The following is a 13039-nucleotide window of genomic DNA, read 5'->3' as shown; positions in this document are numbered from 1 at the left end:
GTGTTCACATCAATGTTGCTGCATAAATTTTCCAGAAGATGGCTGGTCATGGTGATACATGGTCAGTCTCTGTTTTTGTGGCAATAATTTTAGATATTCCATTACTTGAACATCCCAGTCTTTTATTATGATCATAGATTACATACTTAGAGCATGACTGGGAAGCACTGGCTCCCAGGAAGTCAGCAGGAATTCCGCTGGTTGTTATTTATGGCTCAAAATGTCTTCCACATATCTTGCAATTGTGACCACGATGAATATAATGCATACAGTTCTGTCTTTGTATGGTTCTACAAATATACCAAGAAATTAAGAGCAGATTTTGTGATCAGTTCTTTGAAGAAAATGTCAGCACTTTTTCTTTGGTGGTGTTGGCTGGAGATGTTGGTGAGGGAAAAACTTGTGTGTCATTATTACTACACTTGCTGCTAAGAAGTTCTCATAAAATAATATGACATGAGAATTTGTACTTCAAAATTATATCCAAAACCCCTAAATAAAATAAAAATAAAAATAAAAATAATTTATATTAAATCAATATTAAAAATGGAAGTTTATGCTTTTTAAAACTTAGAAGCATTGCAAGGTTGACAGTCAAATACATTAGTCTGACAAATGTCAATGTTTCCTGAGCATCCTGAGCAGAACGTTTTAGGAGCTTCTATGGAGCTTGCTGGGAATACCACTGAATCAGGATGATGAACATTTTCTTGCTTGATTGCCACACTAGTATTAAAAACAAAGTTATATACACAATGGAGAAGTCTTTATTGTCTGCCAAATAAAATGGAAGAGGATCCAGATGTTGTGTCATAAGATAATGTATCATCTAATTATCATCTTGGGAATCAGAAATGTGTTTGCTTCTCAGATTAAATAATTTTTCACTTGCACAAATTGGAACAAAAACTCCTGTAAGCTCCAGGCAGCAAGTGCAGCAGGTCTACAAAGGACTGATGGTTGCACAGGAATTACAAGACTACTCAGAAGAATACAGATTATCACAAGCAGGGTGAGCATCAAGTTGCACTCAATTTGGCTATATCAATATGTAATATTAATGTCATAGTCACAATGTGTGTGCACATTTTCAACCCGATTTTTCTTCAACAAATTTTTCAAAGAACAGTTGATTTGAAGGCAGGGATGACGCAGTCATCCTCCACAACATTTAAGAAATATTCAAAAGGATGATTGATTGATTGATTGATTGATTGTATGTTGGGACCAAATGTTGATATTTATTTTGAATTATAAGCATCCAGAATTTCATACTGGTTTTTACAGAGGAATCATATAACTCAGTTGTCTGTAGCAATTACATGTTTTGATCAAATTTTTCCTCTTGGTTAAGCGGCTAAGTGGATTAGTCTTTTATATTCCTCGTATACTCTTGGTATTATGCAAAATTTAATCATGACCATCTCCAGGACAAAGCTTAGAAATGTCAGTTAACAACTTTAAAAAAGGTTTTCTATGTTATAGCAAGAGTTGATCCACACCTTGTAGACTGACTGTTGTTGAGCTCCATGAAATGAATGCATTTTTCCTTTAAAGAAGGCAAAACTGGAGTACCAACTGGTTTGGTTTTATTAATCAAGAAAGCCTGTTGGTCAGTCGTGTTTCTCACAGTGCTCTGAAAAGAATAAATGCTGTTATGAAAGCGTCCAGAAATTGACCAGAACAGATGTGTTTGCTGACTTTGCAAGTCAAAGTTTGCTAGTGGATTTTACTCCTGCTGTTAAATAGCAAGGCTGGGATTTTGCTCATTGTTTCTAGATAATGTTTTGCCTTCTTCACAATGGAGCTTTGAGGGGAAGTCAGCTATACCACCCTCAGAAAGGACTCTCTGATGAAAAAAAACACTGAAAAATATTACAGCCTAGAGTCCAGCTGGGAACATGGTGCTTCCATCTCCAAAGACACAATTCTTTCAACTTCTCTAGCCAAATCTGTCATTGTACTCCAAATTTGCTGGGGGAACTTCCCCACTTTACATAGGTTATGATGTTCTGAGTCTTGGAGGGAAGTGTTTTAGCACACTCGCACAGTGAGGATACATCTGGTACTCAGCAGTGCTTCCTGAGATGCTGTGCTACTGTCTTGGCCTTTTAATGTTGAATTTTCTGTAGCTGCCTCTTGTGCATCGTGTTAAACTCACTTCAGATACTATACTGAAAGAAAACTTGGAAAGCTCTTGAATTTTCTGTTCTTTTTTATTTGTGAAAATTTCTGATATGTCTTTGCATGGGGAAGTAGGAGGTTGTAAGTACTGCAAGACTTTTGTCATTTTTCTAGTGACAGGTGGATCTTACTGCACATCTTCAAACACAAGTCCTTTGTCCTTAATGCTTAAAATTGGCTGATAGGACAGAATACGTCCTCCTCAATTTAGGAATCTGGGGTTTTTTTTGCAGAAATAGTATCACATATCATTCAACTTTAGGTTCAGATTTGGTAGCAATGTGGTGTATTAGTGGAGTTCTTTTGACAGATTTGAGGAATTGCCCACTTTCTACCCTTCTGTTTTCCTCTCATTAAATGGCTGTAAACTAGTGCCCCAATATATACATGCTTGACAATGCTAGAAAATCCTAGTCGAACATTATCATCAAATATGCCAAGATCTTAAAGTATTTTTTAAAAGTCAGAGTGGCTTTAGTCATTTTAATAATAAACAATCATGCATTTTTATTGTGCTTTGTGATTTTAAACTCCTTAACATTCAAGCTTTCCACTGGAAATGCAAGTGCTAGAAAGTCTTTTTTTCCCTTTCATGGGATCTGAGATGTCCAGGATCGCAAGAGGTATGGTATTAAAGAAAACATCAAATATTATAATGTGATAAAATCACCAGGGGAGTAGTCATGGCTGGAATGTGGCTCTCCTGAAGGAAGCTGTCACACTTCTGTCCTGCTTCTCCTGTCCTTCAGTTATGTGATCATAACTTCACTTGCCCCTCAGGCTGAGGGCTTGGGGCTAATTTGCACAGTGGCTTTCCACTAACATCTTCATTTCGGATCCTACAGTTTTCTGGTACTAATGAGACAACATAAGCATTGCGCCACTCTGTCAAGTTGTCCTACATCATATAACCTCAAAACTCTGGGCAATCATTTTTTTTACTACAATTATGCAGAAGAAAATGTCACAAATGTCACTGCTGTAGGATACACTAGAAAACAGAGGCACTTAACTTCATTTAAAAAATTGTCCAACTGCCTCCGCTGCAGCTCCCAGAGCAGTAGCATCTGTGTTTGGAGTGTGGAGTTCTCACTAAGACCTATTAATGGTCAGCCACAAATGTGAATAAAATCATGCAGACCCTGAATTAATCACTCCCATATTATTTAGCTCATCCCATACAAAGCTGGCAGGGTGCTAGGCAGCTTGGATGCAGATAAAGCAAAAACATGGGAATTCCATGTGTCAGATTTATGGTCCTGTTTAAGGGAAGGTTTCTTCACATTACAAATTCCAAGTCTTACCTCATTCCAGTACACAATAAAACAAGATAAAATGTGCAGAGATGGAGTGGTCAAAACATATGTAGGATGTATGACTTAAATCTCAGCAATTGTGTTTCAAATATGATTGGCAATGAATAGAAGGAAAGCTTGGTAGTGCTGAGGAAAAGTAGTAATCCTTTTCCCTGTTGGTTACCCTATGGATAGCTAAACTAAGGTTAAAAACAAGGATCATAAATAAAAGTGTCTAATCACAGGTTCTCAGCAGACATAGACAGAAATTTTCAAAGCTTATTGTGTCCTCGTAAAGTTCATTAAGGCAAAGACAATGCAATGGACTTTGACCCATTAGAGCATACAGAGCATGCAATTCACACCCTTAATTGACTGGAAAAGTAGAAAATTACTGGTTCTCATTGTACAAATCAATACCAAAAGGCAGCTTGTGTCTTTCAATGGAAAAAAAAGGAAAAATTTTGGAAGAATAATGATCCATCAGCAGTGTAAGAAGATTTAATTTAGTACTGTAAGTAAATGATTATTTAATACTGGACTAAGACCCAGTTAATAATGTGAAATACGAATATTCTTTTTTCCAATGCTGCAATAATTGACATGTAAGATAATGGAAAACACAAATAAATGGCCATGCTGGAAAGTCATTCTTCTTGTCCTTTGAAGTAGGTCTGCTGCTATGCATTTCCCAAGGACAGCAGCACTGCAGGGAGCAAAGGAAGGTGAAGCAAATGGCCCATCATCATTAGCTTAGAGGAAAATCAAAAAACAATTAAGTAAACTTGCTCAGGATAATCAAGGCTTTACTGTTCCCTGGGAAAGATGTTTTCACCACTCCCAGATCAGACCATGGATTGCTGTGATAATTCTGAGCCATGATAATTCTGAGCCATGTGGATTCTACTCATGTATGAGTGTCTCTCATTTCAAAGTGAATTAAGTATCTGAGAGTTACCTGTCAAGCACAGAAAAAAAAAAGCAAGTATTGCAAAATGTGATTTTGAGTTATCAACATACAGGGGCTATCAACTTTCAGGGCTGTGGTAGTGGGATTTTGAAGTTTATGTTTAAGAAATTGTTTAAAATAATTGTAATGGTTTGTTCCTATTCACCCCTGTTCAGTTTTCCTAATAGTCTCTCCCCAGAGTTGTTTTCCACCTGTTTTCCCGCCTTTCCCCGTGTCAATCCTGGGGTATACCTCCCTTATCTGAGACCCGCTGCGGGCCGCCCTGGGCAGATCCTGTAGGGTAGCCCCCTGAACTGGCAATGTCTCCATCCCAGACTCAACAAACCACCCTCCCAGATGACCAGACGCCCGTGCCCCGATGTTGTAATTCTTCTTCACCAGTAACAGACGGGAGCGTGCTCCGTATGGTGATCCAACTGGGTTTATTGTAGGGTAAAGTTGAGGGTCCAGAAGGGTATGAGGAAGGTAGATAGGCTGGGAGGGTGGTAGGTGAGGGAGGCGAGGAGAACAACCACAGTCAAAGGGAACCAGGAATGGAAAGCAGGTGGCAGAAAGGCAGCAGCACGAGGGCAGCAACCACTCCAACCACACTGACTGGGAGTGGGTACAAAATATATAAACGGGGGGAAGGTAGGAGGGCACAGGGTACAGTGAACCAATGGGGATAGGGGTAGAAGGAGGAGTTGATGTGGAGTGACACACATTCAAACAATAACAGAACAGGAGGGGAGTGACTATAACGTGTGTGCCAATGGGAGAACTGGGGACACAGAACTTTCTGGAGTCTGGGAGCGAGCCCTGGGTGACAGGCAGGCAATCATTTACATGTGGGAGCGAGGGACCTTGGGAAATTGTCACACCGGCTTCCCTGAATCAACGTAAGAATCCTCTCAAGGCATCCCTGCCTTGTTGCTCTCAACCCCAACTCCCACACCCTTCCCTGTCTATCTTCCAAATCCTGCCCCTGCAGCTTGTCTGTCATTATTTGCTACACCCGTTTATCTGGAAGATTCCCTGTCAGTTATGATATTTTCCTTCACTCATTGGCATATTAAGTATGCACTCTCCCCTTCCCCTTCCCTACTGGTTTTATGTTTACATATATCCACCCCATACTCCTCCTATCTAGCCCTTGATTTGTTGTTAGGCTGTCCCCACCCCGGGGGCAGCCCCCCTTTAAAAGCCATCGTTTTTCTCTACTTCGCGCCTTTTGCCTTTACTTCGAGTCGTTGCACCGTGTCACCTGCGTCACTGCCCCCTGCGCAGGGAAGAATGAAGATTGCTCGGAGACGCAAGCAAGGGTCCTTCCCTCTTCCTTTGCGTCGATCCTTCGACGTGGGCCCACTCTTGTTGGCCACTTCTGTCGGTAAGGGACCACAGCCGACGGCCGAACCGCTACCGTCTGTCGGCCAGTGCCAGAGGCGGGGAGCGGCCTGCGCCATCCCCTTCTCCTGCGACCAAGGGGCAGCGTCGCAGTTTAAACACAGCAGTTCAAACTGTTTATTTCCCTAAAGAAAGTAGTATCAAACACTAAAGAGAAATGAAGAGAATCCAAGAAAAATTTGCCTAAATATAAAGACAGTCCAAGGCCGAAAAAATGGCACAGGCAAAAACTGCACTAAGCATGAAATTAAAGTAACAAGGCTACACAATCATAACCAAAATAAGAAACATGCTGCTAGTCTTTGAAAAGAAACAAATATGAAAGATCTTACTAATTTGCAGTTCTACAAATTCTCCTCAATCTTTTCAGCAACATGCAGAGGCACACATAGTGAATTCACCTGCAGAAGTTAGAGCTGATTCAGAACAAAAAGTGAACTTCAAGATGCTGGAACCTGGAGTTTTATAATAACAAAATAATAAAATAGTAAAATACATACTGTACTGGGTGGTGGTGTCATGGTTTTGGTGAAGGGGAACTGCAGAAGCTGCCAGGGGAATTTGAGCCTGGGGGAGAAAAATGGGCCAGGGAGAGAAGCTTTTTTAATTTTTAATTTGTTTCTCACCATCCAATTCAATTTTAATTTGCATCAAATTAAATTAATTTTCTCCAAGATGAACCTGATTTGTTGATAGTAAGATGAGCTCCCTGTACCTCCACCCATGAGATTTTTCTTCTTGTTTTTCTCCCTCTGTTCTTTTGAGGAAGGACAGTGAGCAAGCACCTGGTGGGCATCCAGAGCCAGCCAAGGACAACCCACCAGACATGCACTGACACTGGAGCCTCAGTGACAGCTCCTTTAAGTGGATCCCCACTCCAGTGGTGTCAACAGGGCTGGAAAACCAATGTGAGTCTCCCACAGCTCTTTCCTCATCTCACACTGTTGTTCTATTGCCACCAGAAGCTGGGAGAATAAGAATGGGGGAAGTAGGGAGAAAGGGCATAGTCTAGAGAAAGAGGTTGGCATGCAGTGCCAGTGCCAGAGGAAAGACTGCTCCTTCTTCCCAAGTCCTTCCTTCCTCAGCACACATTTCCTGATGAGGGTCCCGGCAGCACAGGAGAGCAGGAAACAGAAAGTTGGGTGAACTCAGCCAGCCTTGAGATATTCCGTCCTGAAGGTCAGAAGACGGGATGAGAGAAGACAAAGTAAGGGAACAGCAAAGCAGCTCGTAAGAAAGGAGCACACGGCACTGGGAGCTGGCACCAGAGAAATCAGCAAAGCTGGGAGTGGAATGGAATGAAGACAAGAGTGCAGGGTGCAATACTGAAGATCACAGAAACCTTGGAGTGAGCAATACCGAAAAGAATGAAAATGGTGGTTACTGAGAGAAAGGCTTGACAAGGCTAATCAGAAGGAAGAAAAAAAAAAGTGACCATTGAGATGGAGAACTTGGGTTGGGGTGGGGACAGAGAGGCAAGAGACCAGGATGAACTTCTGTGTAATGTTTGCTTCCACTCACGCACTAATACAGTTGGAGAGTGGTGCTGAAAGGGATTTAAATAGAGATGATTTCCTGAGCTTGTAATGAGTCCATGCACTTTGGGTTTGGCTGAGTTATTTTCCATTTTTATTCTTTTTTTTTTTTTTTTTTTTTCCACAGGAAGAAGTAATAATATTTTCAAACCAACTGTAGTTCTGGTCCAAATCAGTTTTAAGATTCTAGTTTGGGAATGACAGGATCAAATTCTCACAAGCCTTCTCAGGAGATTATGGCCCAGCAAAAATTAAGATATTTCTTCTGTCTTGATCTGCATCCAGAAATTCTTTCCACTTCTGAGTCTGCTTTCCACTGAGTGCTGCTAAGGTGTATTTGAATCAGAAAAGTCAACTCCGAGCAGTTGTTTTTGTCTCTCCTTTGTCCTCTTCTCTCCTCCCATGTCCTAACCCCCAACACTCATGAAAGTTTCACTCCCTTCTGTTTCTACCTGGCTGCCAAAAAAAAAAAGGAAAACAAAAACTTACAGCTTACCCTTCTGTTTTTTTTAACAAGATCAGATCTTGAGGCTTTGGTTTTGTCTCATGTCTATATGAGGTAAAAACCACTTAGCTTTTTTTTTTTTTCTCCAGCCTTAAAACCTGATGTTGCTTTGGTTTGTGGCAAAAAGGAGATTAACGTCCTCATGTATTCTCAACAAATATTCTCTTTTCTTTTGCATTCAGTTTTTTTGCACTCGTTCTGTAGAATCACACAACCTACTGCGCTGGATTGATAGCCAGACTTAAGCCAATATGTTTTTTTCCTATGCTGTTAAGTGTCCCTGCTGACTTCTGTTTTCTGATGTGTTTTTGGCCTGCCATGGTATGATGCTGTCAAGACAAATATACTTATCTCTTCGATTTTTTAATTTCTTTTAATACTGTCAAAATACTGCACAAGGTGTTCCTCAACTTTCCAGGCAGGAAGCACACACAGAGATCCAAACTTACCCATCACAGATGTTGTCACAGTGCAGGCTTGTTTAAGAAGCTGTAGCTGAAGGCAGAGGAGTTCTGCAAATCAAAGCTTGACTGCAGAGTTGCTTGAGCAGTGACTCATTGTAAATAAATTAATTTGTACCGCAGTTTACTGCACTGTAAAAACTAAGTGTCATTACAGTGTCTAGAGGCTGAAATGCTATTCTGAGAACATGCTGAGGTGCTTTCTAATTCAAGTGACCATTGGTAAATGATGTCCTGACTGTATCTCCCCTGAGAAATAAACAAATTTGTACTTGGAAAGCTGCCATTCTCAGCAGCCATGCACTCAGAACATTCCTCCTTCTCCACCTTCTCACTTTGTTTGCAAGGGACTCTTCAGCTGTTTTCTTTACACTGGAAAATGTGAAATACAAAATAAGCATGGAACAAAAAAATTGCTCATGAGTGCTAAGGAAGGTAAAACTTTAGGGATTTTTTTTTTAGGAACTATTTCCTCCATAAAAAATCTGTACTTTCTTTTTATGGGAGGAGGTAAAAAGCAAGGAGTTGGTAGCAAGGGTGGGGGGAAGGTTGCATGTAGCTCTAATGATTAAATGTCAGCTTTGTGCCTATTTTTTTGGCCAGCTAGGAGCTGTGTACCATGGTGATACATAAACAAGAAGGGACCAATTATTCACGTGAAAAGAGGCTTCGTGAATCACAGGGAAACAGTAAATTATGTGGAAAAGCACATTTGACACTCTTTTCAGGATATAATTGTGGCAACATGGAATCAGTATAATAACCATGCATATTTATTTTTAGTAAGACATGGGGCTGGGTAGGAAAAGGGGTTCTGATAGTACTGGAATGGTTTGCAATAAACCCTTTCTTCTCTTTTTGAGGAGAAAAAAGGCTATTTTAGCTGCCTGCTCCAGTGTGGCTCGCTGAAGTTTGTGCCAGGTGCATAAACGAAGCCCTGACAGAAGTGGCCAGCCTGGAGAAGGTCGAGCCCTGAGGAGTGTGTTGTTTGTTAGCAGAACACCAAGGGGAAGGTGTGTGCAGTGCCATCAGTTAGCTGGAGATGAAATAAGTATTTTGGCAACGCAGCATCTCTGTCCACTGGCCTGCAGTTTTGCTTCTTTGGTGGCACACTGAAAGGGAGGAGTTTTTCCAAACACTCTCCTCCTGTAGTCAACTTGCAGTGCATGGGTTGTTCCTTGCTCAAGGGACTGGAGTTCCAACCTCCCACACTGAGATTCCAGTGGCATAAAAATCCTCCCAAACTGGCAGCCTGATTTTGCAGTCTACCTGAGTTGTGCATAGTTGAGTCCCTTTGGCTTCACTCAGTCTCTGGGATGGCACTTTTATCCAGACAAGGCCATGCAGCAGGGGACCTAAGGCTGGAAAATAGCTTTTAGGTAGCAAGTAACTCTTTTTCCTTCTGTCTCTAATGAAATCATGTCAATCAAAGTCCATCCCTGCCTTCACTGCCTGGGGCTGCTTGGCTTCATGACCAGCTACAGAAATCTATCACCTGTTCCATTCCCTGTGTGCATCTGGCTGGTTACAACAAGCAGCCTCTCCAAACAGCGCCGCATCTCCAGCAGTGTCAGAGCTCTTTGGTTCTCAGGTGCTTTGCTGGTGTAGGGCTGTGCTAGCAAAACACAGAGATTGCCACGCCTGCACAAAACCCTTTGTCACGGAATGCAGTGTCTGAGGAGCATCTGCCACTTGGAAAAGCAGGCAGCAAAATTTAACACAACAGAGTTTGTGGTTCTGAAAGGTCACTCCACTGACTTGTTGAGAAAAAACAGATACCCCTTAGCAAGGGCCTTAACAGTACCTTTCCATTAGCACCTAGAATCCAAAGAATGAAGTCAGAATGGACATGGAGTATGTAGCACTTGAACCCCATAACGACTTAAAGTGGTAAAGAAAAAATTTTAAGGTTAAAATTATTTTAACCTGAAATCAGAGTGCCAAGAGTTAGTAACACACAGTCTCTGGACGTGGGAGCCTCTCACATTGAAAAAAATCATGTCTAGAGGTGCAGGCATTGAGAACTACATGTAGACAGGATAATCAGAGAGAGGCCAAAGTACACAGGTCCTACTTTCAGCCTGTGTTCAGAGATTGCACTTCTCCCTCATTCTCTGTGCATTGGATGGCCAGCCATGGTTTTGAACAGCAGGGGTAAAGCTCCTGCTATCAAAGGACATTAACTGAGAGTTCACACTGATTTTTTTTAGTGGCTTTTCCCGGGATGAAATGATTGCACAGGGTGGCAGTGACAGCACCAGACAGTCAGTCCTGTGACATCCTTTGAGATTAAAGTGGCTGATGAGAAGGAATGAGAGGAAGGGCTGATTTATGCTGCAGAGGAAGAGTTCTACTGCTGAAACACTCTTCATATCAGAGCTGGGAGCCAGTGTGTCATGCCACAAATAGGGTGAAAAAAAAAGCCACAGTGCCCACAGTCCCTACTTTACTTTTTGTTCTTTATCACCATTCATCAGGTGCCATTTCACATTTAATATTTTCCATTTGCTTTTGGCCAATATGGTCTGGTACTGCTAAACAGCAGAAACTTGTTGATTCTGGACTGCTAACTACTACTGGCTGGCACACTAAACTGTAGGGTGACTGAACTGTGGTGGAAGACAGACAGAATTGTTTCCAATGTACACCTAAGGAGGCCCTCAGTAAAGCAAACATTGATTTTGGAGAAGGATTTTTTTTTTTTTTTTTTAACCTATCTGCTGCCAGCAGGCTGTAAATAGGATCCCTATATTTTTCCCTGTTGATACTAACCCACATAGGAGCTCATCAGCAGCCTGCAAGCCAGTGGAAGTTGCTGAGCACTGCTAGAAGCCACACACACCTCGGAGCAGATGAGGTCTGTCCCAGCTGTCACGGACTGGTTACAAGGAGTGAAGGCACCACAGGCAGCCTTGCAGCCCACGGGTGGCCTGTGACTGCTGGTTCATTGGGTTCATCCTGCCTTCATGGCCCAACTCCTGCTATTATAAATCATATAGGTACGAGTTTGTTCCTGGAGCAACTTGTTTGCTGTATTTATTTGGAAAATTTCAGTAACTGCACTCACCACAGCCTCTTTTTCTGTTGCTGAATTTGCCATAATTGGGGCTCACTCAAGAATGCTCCGTCTTAACAGTGTGTGATTTCCCCTCATGATTTCTGAACCACGTTCTGAATAGACATGCTGGTAAAGTGTGGTAAATAGATTTCCAGATAAAGTGATGGTATCAGAAACTACCCAGTTCTCTAGAGACATAATGCCACAGATTTGAGGCACCCTCAGACTAAAAAAGAGTTGGACATGCTCTCCCATTTCCCTCCTCCCCCAGTTTTAAGATCAGTGAAACTTTTAGAAAAGAAACCAATTTATTTTTAGTACAATCACACAGTCACTTCTGGTTTTATTTATATTTAAATTAAAACCAGGTTTTAGCTCTTCAGCTAACCCAGAATGCTAATGTTATTTAAGAAAGGGGGGGGGGAAGAGAAGAAACAAAATAAGAAAAAGTTTAAAATAGCTAAGTAATTCGTTTTGACCTGGCATCCCACATTGATAGGAAACAACAGCACCCTGTGATGGCTACAGGCTTTAGAAAGTTGGTGGGAAAACTAGTCAGATGTGCTGTGCATATGTAGAAGGGCATGGGTTGCAGGAGACACATGTATGCTGTGTGGCAAAGAAATAGTTAAAACACTGCTTGGGCTGAGTCAAATGCCCAGTGGTGCCTGTTTGGAACATTTTCCTTTGAGTCATTTTGTTTGAAATGTAATAAATGGCTGGTCAATCTGTTGTTAGAGCCTCTGTAGTTGTTGCCTGGAATATTATTCCAAAATGTTTACTCCACAGAGGTGTCTCATGAGTGGTACCTCTTACTCACATCTGTCACTTTTTTTTAGGAGGGGTAGCTTGAAATTTTTTTTCTTTTCACTCCCATCTCACAGATGTTCAGACCAGCACGCCTGTTTCCTTCAGTCACCCTGTCACTGCATATGCATTTCCAAGGGGAATTCAGGGACAGACTTAAAAGTGATTGAAATGAGCAAAAAGACAACTTTAAGTCAAGTATATTCATAATTAAAAAAATATTTCCAGTACAACCAAAGTGCTTGGGGAAAAGTGAAATGATCAATTACTGGTCATGGGGAGATTTCAGTGAGAAATCCAGATCTATTCCCTGAGATGTTGTGGAAGTCAGTGAATGAAGAGCATTAAGATAATAATCCCCAATACTCCTAAAATCCTGAATTCATGATGTGTGAGTGTGTTTTAGTGGATTTTTTGAAAAGCATGGTATGTGTGTGAGACAAAGGAAGCTCTATGTGGTTTATCTTTATGCAGCTCTCCACTGTGGTCCATAAAGAGCTGATGTACTCCTGCCACAAACTCCTCACGGCCTGGAACCGAAGGGGAGCTGCAAGGAATGTGGGAATGGTGCGTTTGACCTAAAACTTTGGGGTGGGCACTCTGCAAAATCCTTTTGGTGGGGAACTGTGAACTGGGGCTTGTGCTGGTGCACAGTGCTGGTTTGAACTGAGAAGAGCTTCAGCAACATGGCAGGCACCAAAACATGGGATGTGCTTTGGCATACACAGAGGTGGGTATTGTAGCGAGTTCACAGAATCAGAACTGTAGACTATCCTGTGTTGGAAGGCACAGACAAGCATCATCCAGTCCAGCTCCTGGCCCTGCACAGACACCCCAACAA

This window comes from Vidua macroura, chromosome 5, assembly GCF_024509145.1.
Source record: "Vidua macroura isolate BioBank_ID:100142 chromosome 5, ASM2450914v1, whole genome shotgun sequence".
Classification (NCBI taxonomy): Eukaryota; Metazoa; Chordata; class Aves; order Passeriformes; family Viduidae; genus Vidua; species Vidua macroura.
This window is presented reverse-complemented; position numbering follows the sequence as displayed.